The sequence below is a fragment of the Sus scrofa genome, chromosome 6 (genome assembly GCF_000003025.6).
Source record: "Sus scrofa isolate TJ Tabasco breed Duroc chromosome 6, Sscrofa11.1, whole genome shotgun sequence".
NCBI classification, from domain to species: Eukaryota; Metazoa; Chordata; class Mammalia; order Artiodactyla; family Suidae; genus Sus; species Sus scrofa.
In genome coordinates, this window is record NC_010448.4 from 44,499,494 (window position 1) to 44,515,876 (window position 16,383).

The 16,383-nt window shown below is 47.2% G+C and overlaps 1 long non-coding RNA gene across 1 annotated transcript; it reads right to left on the reverse strand.

Moving 5' to 3' along the window:
- On the reverse strand, window positions 2,681-11,488 carry LOC110255296. Its single transcript, XR_002345325.1, has 2 exons — window positions 10,145-11,488; window positions 2,681-9,161 (listed from the first exon to the last, which is right to left on the reverse strand). It is a non-coding gene; the product is annotated as an uncharacterized LOC110255296 (long non-coding RNA).

Sequence of the window (16,383 nt, forward strand, 5' to 3'; positions counted from 1 at the left end):
ACACCTGCTCTACAGCAAACCCACCAGGCTCCTCTTCCCTGAGCACATGTGGGATGCGCAGCTACTGATTTTTTTTTTTGGGAGGAGCACCAGCTGCTGAGTTTGTTCCACCCCATGGATGGGTTTAAATTTTCAGTCATGCAGAAGGGTTACCACCTGTGAAACTGATGTGTTAAGTTTCCAGGAAGGGCTCAGAGAGGGGCCTGAGTCTTCCCTTCTGGCATGCTATCTTTCATTAAAATCAGATTTAGCAGAAAAGGTATAACTCTGCTTCCTTTCGCTGTCCGGTTGAGGCCTAGCACTGCCTCCCCGGTCTTATTCAGGCTGCCCCCACCTCCACCCATCCTCACTGTGTGTGCCTAACGCCCTTCAGGAGGGAGGAGGGAGGCGGCTTCAGCCTGTCCTGATGAACAAGGGATCAGGACATAGAAGGTGGCCTCAGGCACACAGTCTCTTACCTCCTGTGACACCCAGGCTCACGAGGACCTGCCTCACCCTGGGCCCAGCAGATGCAAAAAGTCTTCAGCTTTAATCCAGAGTCCTTCCTCTCCTCCGAAGCTGAAAACCAGTTGTGAAAGTTGAAAGGTCCCTTTAGGGTGAGGCAGGAGGAGAACATGATGCCAAATCACGGTCCTCTTTCTTGGCACTTGGCGAACTTGGTGCCTCGCCACCAGGAAACATTATTTCCGAAATACCACCACAGTACTGTCCCCTTCTGAGTCAGAATTCAATTGTATCTTTCAATTCATGGGAATCCATCATACTCTGTTTTTAAGGAGAAGGAGACTCATTTCTGGAATAATGTCCTACACGTTCTATATCAAAAGCTGCAGTGTGTGAAAATAATGAGCCTGGAGTTCCCGTTGTGGCTCAGCAGGTTAAGAACCTGACATAATCTCCGTGAGGATGTGGGTTCAATCCCTGGCCTCGCTCAGTGGCTTATGGATCTGGCTTTGCCACAGTAGGCCACAGGTGTGACTTGGATCTGGTGTCACTGTGGCTGTGGTGTAGGCTGGCAGCTGCAGCTCTGATTCGACCTCTGGCCCAGAAACTTCCATCTGCCACAGGCGGAGCCCTAAAAAACAAAAACAAAAAGTGGAATGAACTTAAGCCACAAGAGAATAGTAGTGCTGAATGATTATTTAGTATTTTAAACATACAGATTTCTTAGCACGCATCAATTTAGTTGAACTACAACCTTGACAGGTGAGAGTTATTGAAATTGCTGTTTACAAATGAATAAAGTCAAATGTCACATGAAGTCATAAACTGCTCAGGAGCATGCATTTATGAGCTGTAGAGCTAAGTCCTGAACATTAACCTTTACTAGCCTTAACTGGAGTAGAAAATACGTTAACATTTCTCAAATTAACCAAGAATTCACAAATTAACCAGAAAAAACTCACTAACCAGAAAACTATATCCTTCAAACCATAAAATAGTACACTTTTTTTTTTTTTTTTCCTGCCATATATGTAAAGCCCCTTCCTAGTCCAGGTATTTTCTAAGTTTTGGGAGCAGTCAAAACTGCCCCCTACTTAGGTTGAAAAAGCCACGTACTTGATTTCCCAGGCTCTGCTTTGGCGTGGAGGTAGGCACTTGAACTTTTTTTGATGACCAGCTGCCTCTGCCCCAGACTTTGGATTTAGGAGCTGGTGACACAGAGAAGCAAGGACAGTAGAGACCAAGCAGGTTTTTTTTAGCACACTTTGGCTGCCTGACCACCGTCATTCCTGCCTACTTGCTGAATCCAGTTCTCTAGCTTTCCAGGGAGTCCAGTAGGTTTTCAGTGTTACTTTTCTATTTAAATCAGCAGGCTTACGTTCAGATGCGTGTACTTCGATACCCCAAATGACATATGCAGAGATGTGCCTCATAGTGGGTAGTATAGGCCCAGTTTTGACTGTCAGGAAGCATTGGGCTTTTTTCACATCAAATTGGGCTACAAAATTTTTTTTTAAGATTTTTAAAGCAGCAATTTCATTTTCCATTATTAGAATATAGCAATAGAAGAGCAACCTAAACCCAGAGCAGGTAGAAATAGGGAGTGCCTGTCATGACTCAGTGGTAGCACACTGACTAGAATCCATGCAAGTTTGATCCCTGGCCTCCCTCAGTGGGTTAAGGATCTGACATTGTCGTGAGCTGTGGGTGTAGGTCACAGACACAGCACAGACCCCGAGTTGCCGTGGCTGTGCCATAGGCCGGAAGCTATCGCTTTGATTCAATCCCTGGCCTGGGAACTTCCTTATGCTGCAAATGCAGCCATAAAAATGACCCAAAAAAGTGGTAGAAATGAAGTGATAAAGATTATAGAAATAGAAAACATACAGTGGAAAGTAACACTAAAAATGGACTTTACAAAATTAATTGGCAAACCCCTAGAAAGACTGACCAGGAGACAAGGACTTAAAATACCAGTATCAGGTGTGAGTTGGGGGCATCACTACACATTTAGCAGACATTATAGGGATAACGAGTGACTATAAATGCCTTTCCATGAAGACAATTTCACTTCTGTGTGGTTTTCCCATGAATTCTATCAAAAATATATTTTACCACTGTTACACAAACTCTTTTCTGAAAATGGAGGGAAAAAACTTTTCCTAACTCATCCTATGAAGCTAGCTTTACCCTCATGCAAAAACATAACACAGAAATGTAAAAATTAGCCTTCCTCAGGAACACAGACATAAAAATCTTTAATGACATGTTAGGAAGTCGACCAAATCTAGGAGGGTGAGCTGACGTGATCGCTCCTTTGGATGGGGCTGGCCGCAGGAATCGAGGTTGGTTTAACAGTCAACAATCAATGTGATTCACCATATTAGGAGAATAAAGGTGAAAAGCCATACGATTATCTCAAATCTGTGTGCAGCATAACTGACAAAATTCAACACCCCTTTCAAAAAGAAATCTCTTAGCAAAATAGAGGTTGGAGGAATTTCCTTATGTGATGAAGCAAATACACAAAAAGCCTCCAGCCAAACAGCATCCTGAACACTTTTCCCTCAAGATCTGGAGCCTGGAAAGCATGTCTGTTGTCTCCACTGGTATTCAGTATTTTACTGGACGTCAGAGAAAATGTAAAGGTGATAAAAGGAAAACAGATTTTAAAAGATATAAAAATCTCTTTATTCACAGAAAACATGAATGCATATATAGAAGATTATGAGAAATCTACAAAAATATGACCAGAAATACAGAGTGAATTTAGCAAGATTCCAGCATGAAAAAAATCAATATATTAAGAACCAATTGTATATTCTGTATGCTACCAGCAAACACTTGAAAACTAGAATTTAAGAGAGACCAGAGCTCTAGTCATGACTCAGCAGTAACAAACGCAACTAGTATCCATGAGGATGTGGGTTCCATCCCTGGTCTCGCTCAGTGGGTTAAAGATCTGGTGCTGCTGTGAGCTATGAGGTAGGTCACAGATGTGGTTCAGATCCTGTGTTTCTGTGGCTGTGGCATAGGCTGGCAGCTGCAGTTCTAATTCCACCCCTAGCCTGGGAATGTCCATGTGCAGCAGCTTGGCCCTAAAAAGCAAAAAAACAAAAAAACACAAAAAACAGTAACAAAAAAACCATTTCCTGTAGCATTTTTAAAAACCTCCTATAAAGCACTAAAGAATACATTAGCAAATGCTGTATAAGACATTCGTACTCAAAACTACAAAATAGGGGTTGGCAATCTTTTGCTGTAAAGGACCAGGTGGGAAACATTTTAGGCTTTGCGGTTTATGTGTGGTCTTCCTATTCTGTTTTTCTGTTTAGTTTTTTCACAGTGTTTTAAAAAAAATGGGAACACCATTTTAAGTTCATTGGGATAACAAAAACAGGCTCTGGGCCAAATTTGACCCATAAGCTGTAATTTGTGGAACCTTGCTATAAAAACATGTGAGAGAACATTTTTTCAGAAGACCTAAATACAGGGAAAGTTGTACCAAACTCTTGCGGACTAGGAAAGTTAAGTTCATTTCAGCCAAGAGCCTGAAAGCTGGTCTATGGAATTATTTCAAAAGTTACTGGTGCCCTCGGGGCATAAGGCTTTTAGGCAGCGGGGTGGATCCACCACCCCCTTGGTGCGCGCGTCTGCTCGTGGGAGAAGCTCTCTCCCAGTTGCAAGGCTCCTGTGGAAGACAACTGCCCCGTAGGGATGCGATACCCCCTGGCAGTCCCAGCCCTACAGCGCCTGAGGGGCTGAAGGCCGGCGTGGCCAATGGTTGACGTCTGTATTGGGCCAAAGAAGACCTCCTTACAGGCAGTGACTGTGTTCATTCTGGGCAGATAATTTTCCTCATTATCAAAAACGTGTGCCTGTGGAGGAGGAATCACGGTCTGGTGTTGAAGTGCCTGAGCTCTGGAATCACAGAACCTGGGTTCAAATTCTGCCCTGGCCACTACCAGCTGTGCAACTTGAGGCACCTTCCAAGGCTTAAGGGCTGTTTTACCAAATTTGTAAAAATGAGAGAAACAGCGCGCGGGGAAAGAATGGGCTGTGGTGTGGTGTCCGTGTCTCTACGTCAGAAACCTTCACAGCCTGGCTGGCGATGCGGCCTTTCTGGAGTAGCCCCAGAAAAGATACACTTGACTCCAGGAACTAGAGAGGTAGCTGGAGTGGCCTCTGGAGGAGGCAGTGTTCCAAGCTTTGACCTAGTAGCACAGAGAGAGTGGAGCGGGTTGTAGGAGTTAAAAGGGGACGTGGGTAGTGGTTGCCTGAAAGAAAGAGGCTGGGGTCGATTCATCCCCGCCCCCTGCCCTCACCTCAGCACCTGCCCTGCAGCAACCAACCCACTCTCTCTGGGCACATAGAGCCGTGTGAGACAGGACTGAGCCCCAGGCTCCCAGCCTCCGTCTCTCAACCCCAACCTCCCACCAGCTAGGCCCCTACCCTGGCTGGATCCAAGCTCTGGCTTTGAGCAGGCTCTGCCCTCCGGTGACCATAGACAAAAGGACCGGTGGACCCCAAGCACAGGTTGCCTATGCTCGTGCCCTGGAGTCAGGCACTGTGGTGCCCAGCAGACCCACCGAGCTGGGGGTGACAGGTATGCAGGCTCTCGGGATTCATAGTATTGAACAGTCTCGTCAAACTACCAGGTCTATCTGGTGATGAACCCTTGTAACCAGCAGCAGAAAGTCAGAAAGACTCAAAAGTCCTGCTGGGGTTTGTTCTCCGGGCCTCACCCTTTGCCCTTGGACTTTTCCTCCTGCTGTTCACTGGCGCGTGCTCAGCTGGAGCGCTTTCTCTGTCACATGTTCCAATGCTGTGTCACAAGCATCAGGCTGAACTGCACATGCTTTACCTTGGAGGAGCAGGCAGCCAACAGAGCCCTCCCAGTTGATCAGATGGCACGCAAATGGCCCCTCTTGGGCAACGTCCTCAGCAAACTTCACTCCTGCCCTTTCACCAGCGCAGAGACGGCCGTGTTTCCCTTCTGGCAGCGTTCACCCTGCTGCCCCCGTGCCTCTCTTGGCCCTTTTCCTGGGTGGGTCTGTGTGGATCCAGTGACCCCTCCGAAAGCCTGAGTGCTCCTCTCTGAGGGTCCTGAGGGGGCTCTCCGAAGAAGCCACTGCTGTCTGCTTGTGTCTCAAAGTGTCTGGCCACTGAGAAATGATAAAGAGTCTCCTCGTGGCACAAACTGACTCTGCTCCTCCTTTGTCACCTGATCAGACACTTCTATAATGTCTGGGCCATCCCATCACCCTCCAGATCCTCGCTTAGAGGACACTGACCTGAAGACATTCGGAGTGTGAAGGAAGGGACTGTCTCGGGGGGAAGCCAGCTAAAAAGGGCCCCAAAGCAGGACCATCAGCAAAGGGACCTCCATAGCAATGCAAGTGTACCCCCAGCACCTAGGCTCCTGGTGACAGAGGAAGCTGTCATATATTTGGGAAGGGAAACCTCTATCCCAAGAAGAGAGCTTAGCTAGGACATCACAGACGTCTTCTATAAGCTCATTCACCAGGGACCATACTCTCCCCAGCTTGTACAGCCCAGCTGGTGCTGTCCTGCCCCTTTGCAGGAGTGATCCAGGTGCAGCAGGCCTGCCTGGTCTAGCCATGTGCTGCTTCCTACAGCCAGAGAAGTTGAGAAAGAAAGGCTTGATGAAAACCACTGACTCAGCACCTCGGCCTTAGCGAAGTCAAAAAAAGTAAACTCAGAGAGGAAGGCTTTCAGATCCTTTGTCAAGGAAAAATTCTCCACCCACATCTGTCAGCCGTGGGCTCTGTAAACAGAAAATTCCCATGCCACCATGGCTGCCACTGCTGCTGCTACTGACACTGTCATGGGATTGAAGGGAGCAGCCCCCCAGCTCCTACCTTCCTTGTATGGTCATTGCCGAAGATCTGGGCTTGGAGAAGAACCCAGCTCTAATGGAACCACAAGGTCGGAGGATAAAACTCCGGCCACTTCAGACAGCAGTGCCGCCCAGCTTGCCTGTCCTTTCTCCCTGTCTGTTGCGGGGACTGCAGTTACACTGCAGTGGCCACTGGCCACTTTCCCCCTGCAGATTCTAGAGACCACGACATTAGCAGTCACTGAACAGACTGGCCTGGCTGCCTCTGAACTGCTCCCCCACACCAGATGCGAGTCACAAGTTAGAAACAAGATGCACAGTTTCTAACTCTCCTTCTTTGAGGTTCTCACTGTTCCTCACTTAGGGTTCCAACCCTTCTTTGGGGTCCCACCTAATAATAAGAACAAGTAGAGGCCCTCTGCATTCTGGTCCCTCAGTCATAGTTGCAGGATCTTCTGCTTCTCTCACCACCCCTCCTGGCACCTCTCTCCTCTCCTTCAAGCCCACCTTCTGTAGACCCGAATCACCTCCACCTACGTGTGTGGATTCTCCTCCCTTTTTCTTATAGACTCCTCCTCAGGTCCCTTTCACCAGGATCCCTGACTTCACCAGCCAGCCCATCACTGGCCTCTGCAATCACTTCCTCCATCCCAGAGAGCCTGTCTGCAGACTGGACCTCCTAGTAGGATGCTTTGGACTTTAGCACAGCTGATGCGGACACCACTCTGCCTTCCCAAGCTTTCATCATCAGGTCTCTGCCAGAGTCCAGTGGGAGCTCTTTCGCCTTTTACCAGGTCACTGTCAGAGTGGAGCAAATGGTCCCTGCAAAGGCCAGTTACCACTAGCCCACCTGCTTTTATGGTCAGCAGCCCTACCTGAACTTCCAACCTTCCGATGGGGCGGGAGCCAGCCTTTAATGAAATCTGGGAGCCCATCTGGGCAGTGAAAGAGAGGCACTCCCTTTTTTGGCCCACCTACCACTGATTCTGCAGTCACCTCACTCCAATAGCCAGCACCTCTTCAGTCTTGGCATCCAAGCCTGCCTTTGACTCTGATGAAATTGATATGGATACGATGCCCAATTCGCAGTCTGTTGTCTTCCTGACTCTTCTCGACAGCTTTGATAGCCCTTTCCCTTTGGGAAACCTGGCAGCCCCAGCAAATCCTCCATACTTAACTTCTGTTGCACCCCTGGGACCTCCAGGCAACACAACTCAGTCAGCTTTGGGGAGTCTGACATCCCTGTGTTCCAGCTTTGGCACCCCTGTCAGCACCCAGCCAGCCATTGGTAGCACTTCAGTTGTTTTCCCTATTCCCCCCTTTCTTGCTCTGGCGCTGTCACCAGCAGGCACGGCACTGAGGGCTGCTGCCAGCCGTTTGCCAATAACACTCCAGACCTATTTGCATTTATGGGATTTGCAGCACCTGTGGATAGTGGCAGCTTTGGGGTTATTGTGTCTGTCCCAGGTCCCCAGCTCCACATCTGAAACACTCAGCTTGCAGCAAGGCCAAGTGGGAGGCCAGCCCCACAGCTCATTTCAGGGGTTCAGGGGATGGGGGGAGGCTTAGACCTGAGCACCAGGGTCATGTTACAACTGGAGAGGCGAGCACTACTGAGAGCAAATCTGTCCTGGGAAACCCTTTCCTTTGCACCTATGAGAGCACCTCGAGCCAGCCCAGCCACACACCTACTACTGGGGGAGACGGCATCCCTGAGAAGGGACATGTGCCAGAAGACACTTCTGCCCCGTCTTGTGCTCAGCTCACCTGGGATCCGTCCAGCCAGGGCACATCTGTTGCAGTTCAGGAGACAGAACCGTACCTGTGCTGGAGATCCTTCTTTTTCTGCCTCCAGTCTCTAGCCGTCAAAGGGTCAAGCACCTCACCTGTGCTTGGAGGCCTTTACATTCCTACCTACAGTCAGAGCTCCTGGGTCCCACCTGAACAGAGCCTGTGTTTTGCAACAGGAAGAGCAAGGCCGTAACTGCGTTTGGCATCTTCTCTTCCTGCAACTGATCTGAACACTTGGGTCCCAACTCGTGAGAGAAAGCCTGTTGCTATTGGAGCAGCCTGCACCACTGAGAAGAAATGTGTGCCAGACTATACTTCTCTTCCTGCCTTCCTTCAGACACCTAGTGCCCTCCTGGCCAGAGCACATCTGTTGCACCATATCTGTGATTGGAAAAGCTACTGTCAAGAGTACCTGGGGCACACAGTCCAGAGCACGGGTGGCAGAGTGGAAGAAGGCAACACCATACCTGTGCTTCTGGATATTTATGTGCCTGCCATCATTCAGTGTGGCCGGGTGCTCATGGTCAGACCACAGTCTAATGGGACACCACCATACACTTTTAGGAAGACACTTCTCGTGTCACCATCCCTCAGCATCCCTGGGGTAGACAGACGACCCCCTTTTGTTGTGGAGCAGTGAATACCATTAAGGCAACAGCTGGACTCGAGCACGTCTGCTGCTGTCTTTCAGAGCAAATGTAGCTCTCACTTGGGCACAGCCAGCAGCAGTCGCACCTCAGGGCACCTTTATCACCTGCCCAGGTTTCTTAGGAGACAGAAGTATTGGATCAGCAAGCTATCCATTTTCTTCTGCTGAAAGAAATACTGTCTCTGCAACTATAAGCAAAAGCCATCCAGAAATGACAGGTGACCAGTAACTGCTATGAACGGACCTTGCTCTCCTGGGAAGAGGCTCAGCCCCTTCTCGTTGTGTCAAACAAACTTAAGCTGCCCTCTGTCCTCCTAGCTGGAGGCGCAGTACCTCAGGGTGTTTGTATATGTATGAAAGGGTGTGGTTTCGGATGAGGCTGGTCAGAAGTCCGAACACTGGCGTTGAGGAGTTCCGCTGTGGAAAGAAAGAGATCAGTGAGTATCACCCACGTCATCCCTGGCTTCAGCTGTTAGCCTGCAGACTCAGGCTGTGGGCCTCTTTTCCTCTAGGATAAACAGTACCCCTTGCTGCTTAAAGCTGCCCTGTCTCTTTTGCCTGACCCATTTGCCTCAATGGGCCCTTTTCTTTCCCACTTACATTGCATTACATTATATTATATGTGTCATGTGGCTTTTTTTTTTTTTTTTCCTGCACTTACAGTCTGTGGTAGTTCTCGGGCCAGGAATTTAATCCGAGCCATAGCAGTGTCCGGCTGCTGCAGTGACAATGCCGGATCCTTAACCCACTGCACCTCAAGGGAACTCCATGGCTTTATACACACACATATATGATGTGGCTATACTGCCTCATATTTGCCAAACTACAGAACTTTGGAAAATCAAAATTAGGCTCAACACATCACCACTCATACCAGTCAAATTTCCTCCACAGTTGAGTAAAAGAGCAAAGATCTGTGAGCAGAGAATCAATTAACAACAAGAAGAAAAAATATATATATAATTTATATATTTTAATATATTATGTGTGAAATCATTATATGTATTAAAAATATGGTATAGCCACACTTTACAGCTGCACGTGCTGATATCTGAAATCTCAATATTTTGAATGTAGATGGGAGTTCCCGTTGTGGCTCAGCAGTAATGAACCTGACTAGGATCCATTGAGGACGTGGGTTCAATCCCTGGCCTCATTCAGTGGGTTAAGGATCCGACATTGCTGTGAGCTGTGGTGTAGGTCGCAGATGCAGCTCGCATCTGGCATGGCTATGGCTGTAGCGCAGGCTGGCGGCTACAGCTCTGATTAGACCCCTAGCCTGGGAACCTCTGTATGCCACAGGTGCGGCCCTAAAAAGCCAAAAAAAAAAAAAAAAAAAAAAAAAAGTAAAGGATGTCAGCCTATGAGGAAGTGAAGTTCAGAGATGGCGAGTCTCTTACCTCTTCCCTCTGTGCTCCTCTCTCATCACTCTGATTTCACTGTAGGTCGAAGAAACAGCAATTATTTTTTAAAAATAATTAAATGTCTCGTGTGTGTTCTTCTCTTTAAATTTTAAATTTCTTTAGACTTAGGCAAATCATCCCCACACATTCATAACTCTACCAGAGAGGATGGATGTGGCATCGAGGTTCCCACAGCTGCTTTATTAGTATTAAGAGTTTTAGGTCTAGGATGTCACATATTATATGAGAAATGTTTTCATGCTCCATTAAAAAAAATCAGAAAAGATCTTCCTTTCAAAGAAATAACTGTATAAGACCTCTTTGGAAAAATAATTTGTCTGGTAATACTCTAAATGCCTAAAATAGCAAATCACAATAGTGATCATTTCAACCAGATCTGGCTGAATGTAGAGTCCGGCTGTCGCTACTAGACTTAATTCTTGAAAATATAAGCTTTTCTAAGACAATTCATATGTTGAAAGAACTATCTGAAGCTGGGAGGAAAAAGAAAAATACAGATATTTTCCTCAGCTTTTGCTATTATTTAGCATTTACTCAGTGGAAATTCTATACTCAACAGTGTGTGAAAGCCTATTAATAAGAGTGGAAAGACATCTCTTGCCCCAAAGGAGTTTGCAGTACCATAGGAGAGACAGAAAAGTATATTAAAGTATATTAAAACTGGAGGGCTTCTTAGTGGGGACAGGGGAGCAGATAAGGACAGAAAACTAAGAATTATTACCGATTCTTCAGAAACGCCTCCCCAAAAAAAAGACTAGGAGACTTCCAGTCCCACCTGTAAGGGGCTTAGAAGTTGCCCCTCTGTCCTAACTAGGAAAATGCAGAACAGACTGAAAAAATTAACAGCTCTTCTTGGCTCTGTGAAAGAGGTGAGGACACAGGGCAAAGCGCTGCCCCTAAGATTGGAGAGACAGGTGACTAAGTCACCACTTATCAGAACAGACTCGCGAGCAGAAACCACCGTGGAACCAGCACCAGAGAAGGAAAACCTGAATTCCTTGGAGGTGGCCAAGTCTGAAGGAATATCTACAAAAAACCCAAAGCTGGCAACATAATGGAGAGAAACTCGAAGCTTTTCCACTGTGATCAGGAACAAGGCAAGGATGTCCCCTCTCACCACTCCTTCTCAACTTCATACTGAAGTACTAGCTAATGTAGTAAAACAACAAAATAATTCACGGTTCACTAGCCTTACAGAAATAGGCCATGAGCCACATTTGGCTCCTAGGCTATAATTTGCTGACCCCTTGCTACCAACATTGCTGAGAGAATTTTTTTTTTTTTTTTTTTTTGGCTTTTTATGGCCACACCTGAGGCATATAGAGGTTCCCACGCTAGGGGTCAAATCAGAGCTGTAGCTTCCAGCCTACACCACAGCAACACAGGATCTGAGCCATGTCTGTGACCTTCACCACAGTTCATGGCAATGCCAGATTCCTTTACCCACTGAGTGAGGCCAGGGATTGAACACATGCCCTCATGGATCCTAGTTGGGTTTGTTACTGCTGAGCCACAATGGGAACTCCGAGAGAAAAATTTCAAAGACCTAGTTATATACAGAGATATCCCATGCAGTGGACTGAAAGAGTTAATATTGGTAAATTGTTCATTTTGACCAGGATCCTGACAACTGATCCATGGAGTTATTATAAGACCATTGGTACCCTTGGGGCACAAGAGTTTTAAGCCAGGGTGGGTCCTGTACCCACATAAGGCATGTCTCCTATCCTGACACAGACAGCTGTGTTTTAGGTTTACAAGGATCAATTAGAACAATGCCCTGTGGGGATCCACTGACAACCTGTGGCCCAACATCTTCTGTGGAGACTGAAGCCCAGGGTGGCCAATCTTTGCTTTGTGAGTTGAACCCTCTTAGAAGACAGCTTATGTCATTATAGTGTCATGATGCTAAGTACCTTAAGGACTTTTTTTTTTTTTCTTCTTTGTCTTTTGTCTTTTGTTGTTGTTGTTGCTATTTCTTGGGCCGCTCCCGCGGCATATGGAGGTTCCCAGGCTAGGGGTTGAATCGGAGCTATAGCCACTGGCCTACGCCAGAGCCACAGCAACGCGGGATCCGAGCCGCATCTGCAAACTACACCACAGCTCATGGCAACGCCGGATCGTTAACCCACTGAGCAAGGGCAGGGACAGAACCCGCAACCTCATGGTTCCTAGTCGGATTCGTTAACCACTGCACCACAACGGGAACTCCAGGACTATTTTTTAAAAACTGCCAGACAATCCCACCAACACTGTAAGAGGGTTCTTTTTTCTCCACACCCTCTCCAGCATTTATTGTTGGTAGACTTTTTGATGATGGCCGTTCTGGCTGGTATAAGGTGGTACCTTATAGTAGTTTGATTTGCATTTCTCTAAAAAAGGATACAAATGAACTTATTTGCAGAACAGAAACAGACTCACAGGCTTCGAAAAACTTATGGTTACCAAATGGGACAGATTGGGGCGGGGGGATGGAATAGGGGTTTGGGATGGAAATGTTCTAAAATTACGTTGTAATGGGAGGTCCTGTCGTGGCTCTGTGGTTAACGAATCCGACTAGGAACCATAAGGTTATGGCTTCGATCCCTGGCCTTGCTCAGTGGGTTAAGGATCCGGTGTTGCCGTGAGCTTCGGTGTAGGTCGCAGACACATCTCGGATCTGGCGTTGCTGTGGCTTTAGTGTAGATCAGTGGCTACAGCCCTGATTAGACCCCTAACCTGGCAACCTCCATATGCCGAGGGTGCGGCCCTAGAAAAGGCAAAAAAAAAAAGTTGTAATGATGGTTGTACAACTATAAATATAATAAAATTCATTGAATTAAAAAATAAAGTAAGAATAACTAGACTTAAAATTCTATAATCTTGATTCCAAACCTATATCTGTATAATCATTAAGAATAATGTTTTGCAACCTTTTAAATAAATAAATACCTGTTTTAAAAAAAAAAAAAAAAAAAGCTGCCATACATGATGCCTACATGATGAGGAGGCACCACAATCCAGGTGGCTAAATTCAGGAGCTCTAGAATCAAATGGCCTGGGTTCAAATCCTGACTTGCCACTACCATCTGTCCGTGCGACCTGGGGGGCGGGGGAAAAAAAAGTTATAAGGCTTAAATGCTGTTTTACCAAATTTGAAGGGGAAAAAGGTGATGAGAACACACCTGCCAGGAAGAGATGTTGTGGAAAGCAGCAGCCTATGTCCCAGGGCGGAAAGCTTCCCTGCCCAGGCAGCGGTGCCGTTGACTCATACCTTTCCCTGGCTCCAGGACACGCAGAGGCGCCGGTGTCCTTCCAGAGTAAGGAACGTGGAAGCTCCGAGCTACCTGTCCAGGGAGTGAGGAAGAAAAAATTAGTGTCTTTGATAGCGGCTGCCTGAAAGTAAGACGCTGGGGGTTCTTTCGCCTCTGCTGCTCGGGTCTTTCCTCGCCACCGCCACAGTAGCCCCTGGCCCTCCCCGGCCTCCAGGGCTGCCGTGGCTGAGCTGATCACCCAAGGAATGGCACCACCTCGGCCCTCCCTCCTACCCGGCGCTTCCTGCAGGAGGAGGCATCCCTATCCTATGCTGGGAAGATCCGTCAGGATTGCTCCAGTCCCTGACTTAGACGGTTCTGCCTCCGGGGACCCAAGGAGGAAAGGCTGGCAGCCCACAGGCCCTGTTTGCCGAGCGAGCCTCCGCGGCTCTGAACAGTCTCCACACCTGGCGGGGCCCACTTGGTAGCAAGTGCCTGTAACTAGGGGAGAAAAGGCCCGAAGCCCAAGAGTTCAGCTGGGGTTGGGCCGTTGAGCCGCCCCCTTTGCACACGCGCCTTGTCTGTTGCCGGTTCCTGAGTTGCACAATGTCCGCTGGACAGCGCGCGCTTCCCGGAAGTGGGGTCAGCAGCCAGGAAGCCTCTGAGTTTCCCAGCCCACTGCGAGGGTCCCTCAGCGCGCAACCTGCCCTTCTCAGCGCTCTTGGCACCTAGCCCGCCTGTCCCACCCCCACACCCCGCCGCAGTCCACACAGTGTTTCCGCGGTCTGGCTGGGGTCCCTCCCCTGCCCCTGCTCAAAGACTGTTCTGCAATTGCCTGACTTGACGACCCTGGTTTTCCATCGCTGCGAAGAGACGGTATCTGATCCAGCAGGCTCAGCCCTGGAGACCTTCCCTACGGGTCCAGGCAGGACTCTAAAATGAAGCCAGTGCTGTCTGCTGACAATTCAGCCAAATATTTGGTAATGTTAAATTGCCAGACCTAAATCTGGGTTCTCAAGGAAGCAGATACGGAGATGGCAATGGCCACACAAGGCAGTTATTTGGAGTGACAGTTGTGGGAGGCAAAGGAAATAAACAGGATTGGGCAGAGGGAGAAGTTGAGCTGTTACGCAAAAATAGTGATGGCCTCAGCCAACCCCACAGGAAGCTCTGGATCTGGGAAGATCTTCAATGTGGTCCTGAGTTGGAGAGGAAGCCCTGGGTTTTGTACTCCTACGTTTACTAGTCAATGGATGTGGTCATCTTCTCCCAAAGGCATATTGTTCTGGCCATTTCTTCTTCATGGAACAACTCCATGTGATTCAAATCACTCTCTCATCTCCTTTAAGTATTTGCTCAAATATCATTTCTCACTGAGACTAACCCCGCCCCTTCTGTTCCCTGTGGCAACAGGAATTCATTCTATTCCAAATGTACGTCATTACACAGTTCAGCTGTTCATTTTTTCTTTTTCATTGTACTTTCACCTTATAAGGTACTGTATAACTTATAACATTTTCTTCATTACTTATTGTCTGCTTCCCTCAATACAATTGAAGGCTGCAGGTGGACACATTTCTTTGTAGGTTTGTTCACTGATGTGCATAACGAATGTATCTAGAAGGTGCTTCTAGAACCGCAGCTGCACCAGAGTAGATGCTCAGTAAGTACTGCTCGAAACAATGGAACCCTTAGAAAAGGCAGCTTACCTCCCACCTCTTGGTTCCTCTCTCTAATGCTACCCTTATCATTCCTTTCCTTCCAAGTTTTTCATTGGTCAATATTATCAGGAATAGAAATGATTCATGTTTTGAAAGAACAGAAATTTAATAAGCCATGATTCCAGTATGGCCATTCTCTCAACTAATTTCCTCACTTCTCAGAGCTCAGCATTCTGTACTTGCCTCTCATTAAGACTTATCTTTTCTCAGACTTGACAGATAATTTTTTTCTGTAGCTATTCATGCCATTCTTTTTGGATAATTTCATTGATCAGCATTAATGGCTTTCTGGGAACTTTTCACTTCACACGTTTTTTTCAGAGATCGTCTTAATTCCCCATGCAGTCCCTGTCACTGAACCTATAGATGAAATGATAATCACTTCCCAGGACCTGACATGTGGAATCCCAAACCTATCTCAGGGTTCAGATGCCTCCTCTTTACAGATAAACAAGATGGTACGATACAGCTGCTATCTTAGCAAGAAACACAATTTAGTAGCTGCTGTCTTAGCAAGAAACACAATTTAGTAGCTGCTGTCTTAGCAAGAAACACAATTTGGTAAGTGGCTATTCTTTTCAGATAAACATATGAAACTTTGAAGAAATAGAATATATCTCAGGAGATGCAGTGAGAAATATATGGACAAGAAATTCTGCTTTCCTAGTTTAGAACAACCTATTACTGGTAGAGACCAGAAAGAGCTTTCTGAGGGTTCCAGAGTCACACCGTTAAGTCATTCTGCCTTCTTTAGAGCTTCTGGGCATTCTTCCTCCCTCTCCCCTGATGTAGCCCTGTCTGAAATCTCTTCCATCTTGGCCCTGACCAGTCAAACACCTATAACATCACTATTTTTATGCTAAGCTCTTCACTCTAAACACAAATAAAGAGCAATAATATAATGATCATTAGCTCTGGGATCTGTGGTATGGTCATTTGGTGTCTAAAGGGCATTTTCTGATATGTAGAGAGGGATTTTTGGAGGGGAGAGTTATTCTCCCCTCCTTGGAGAGTCTGTTGTGGTTAAAGGAGATTAATAACTTCTCAAAAATATTTGTGATTTTGGAGTTCCTGTTGTGGCTCAGTATGACTAGTATCCATGAGGACACAGGTTCAGTGGGTTAAGGATCTGGCGTTGCTGTGAATTATGGTGTAGGTTGCAGACATGGCTCAGATCCTGCGTTGCTATGGCTGTGGTGTAGGCCAGCAGCTGTAGCTTTGATTCAACCCCTAGCCTGGGAACTTCCATATGCTGCAGGTG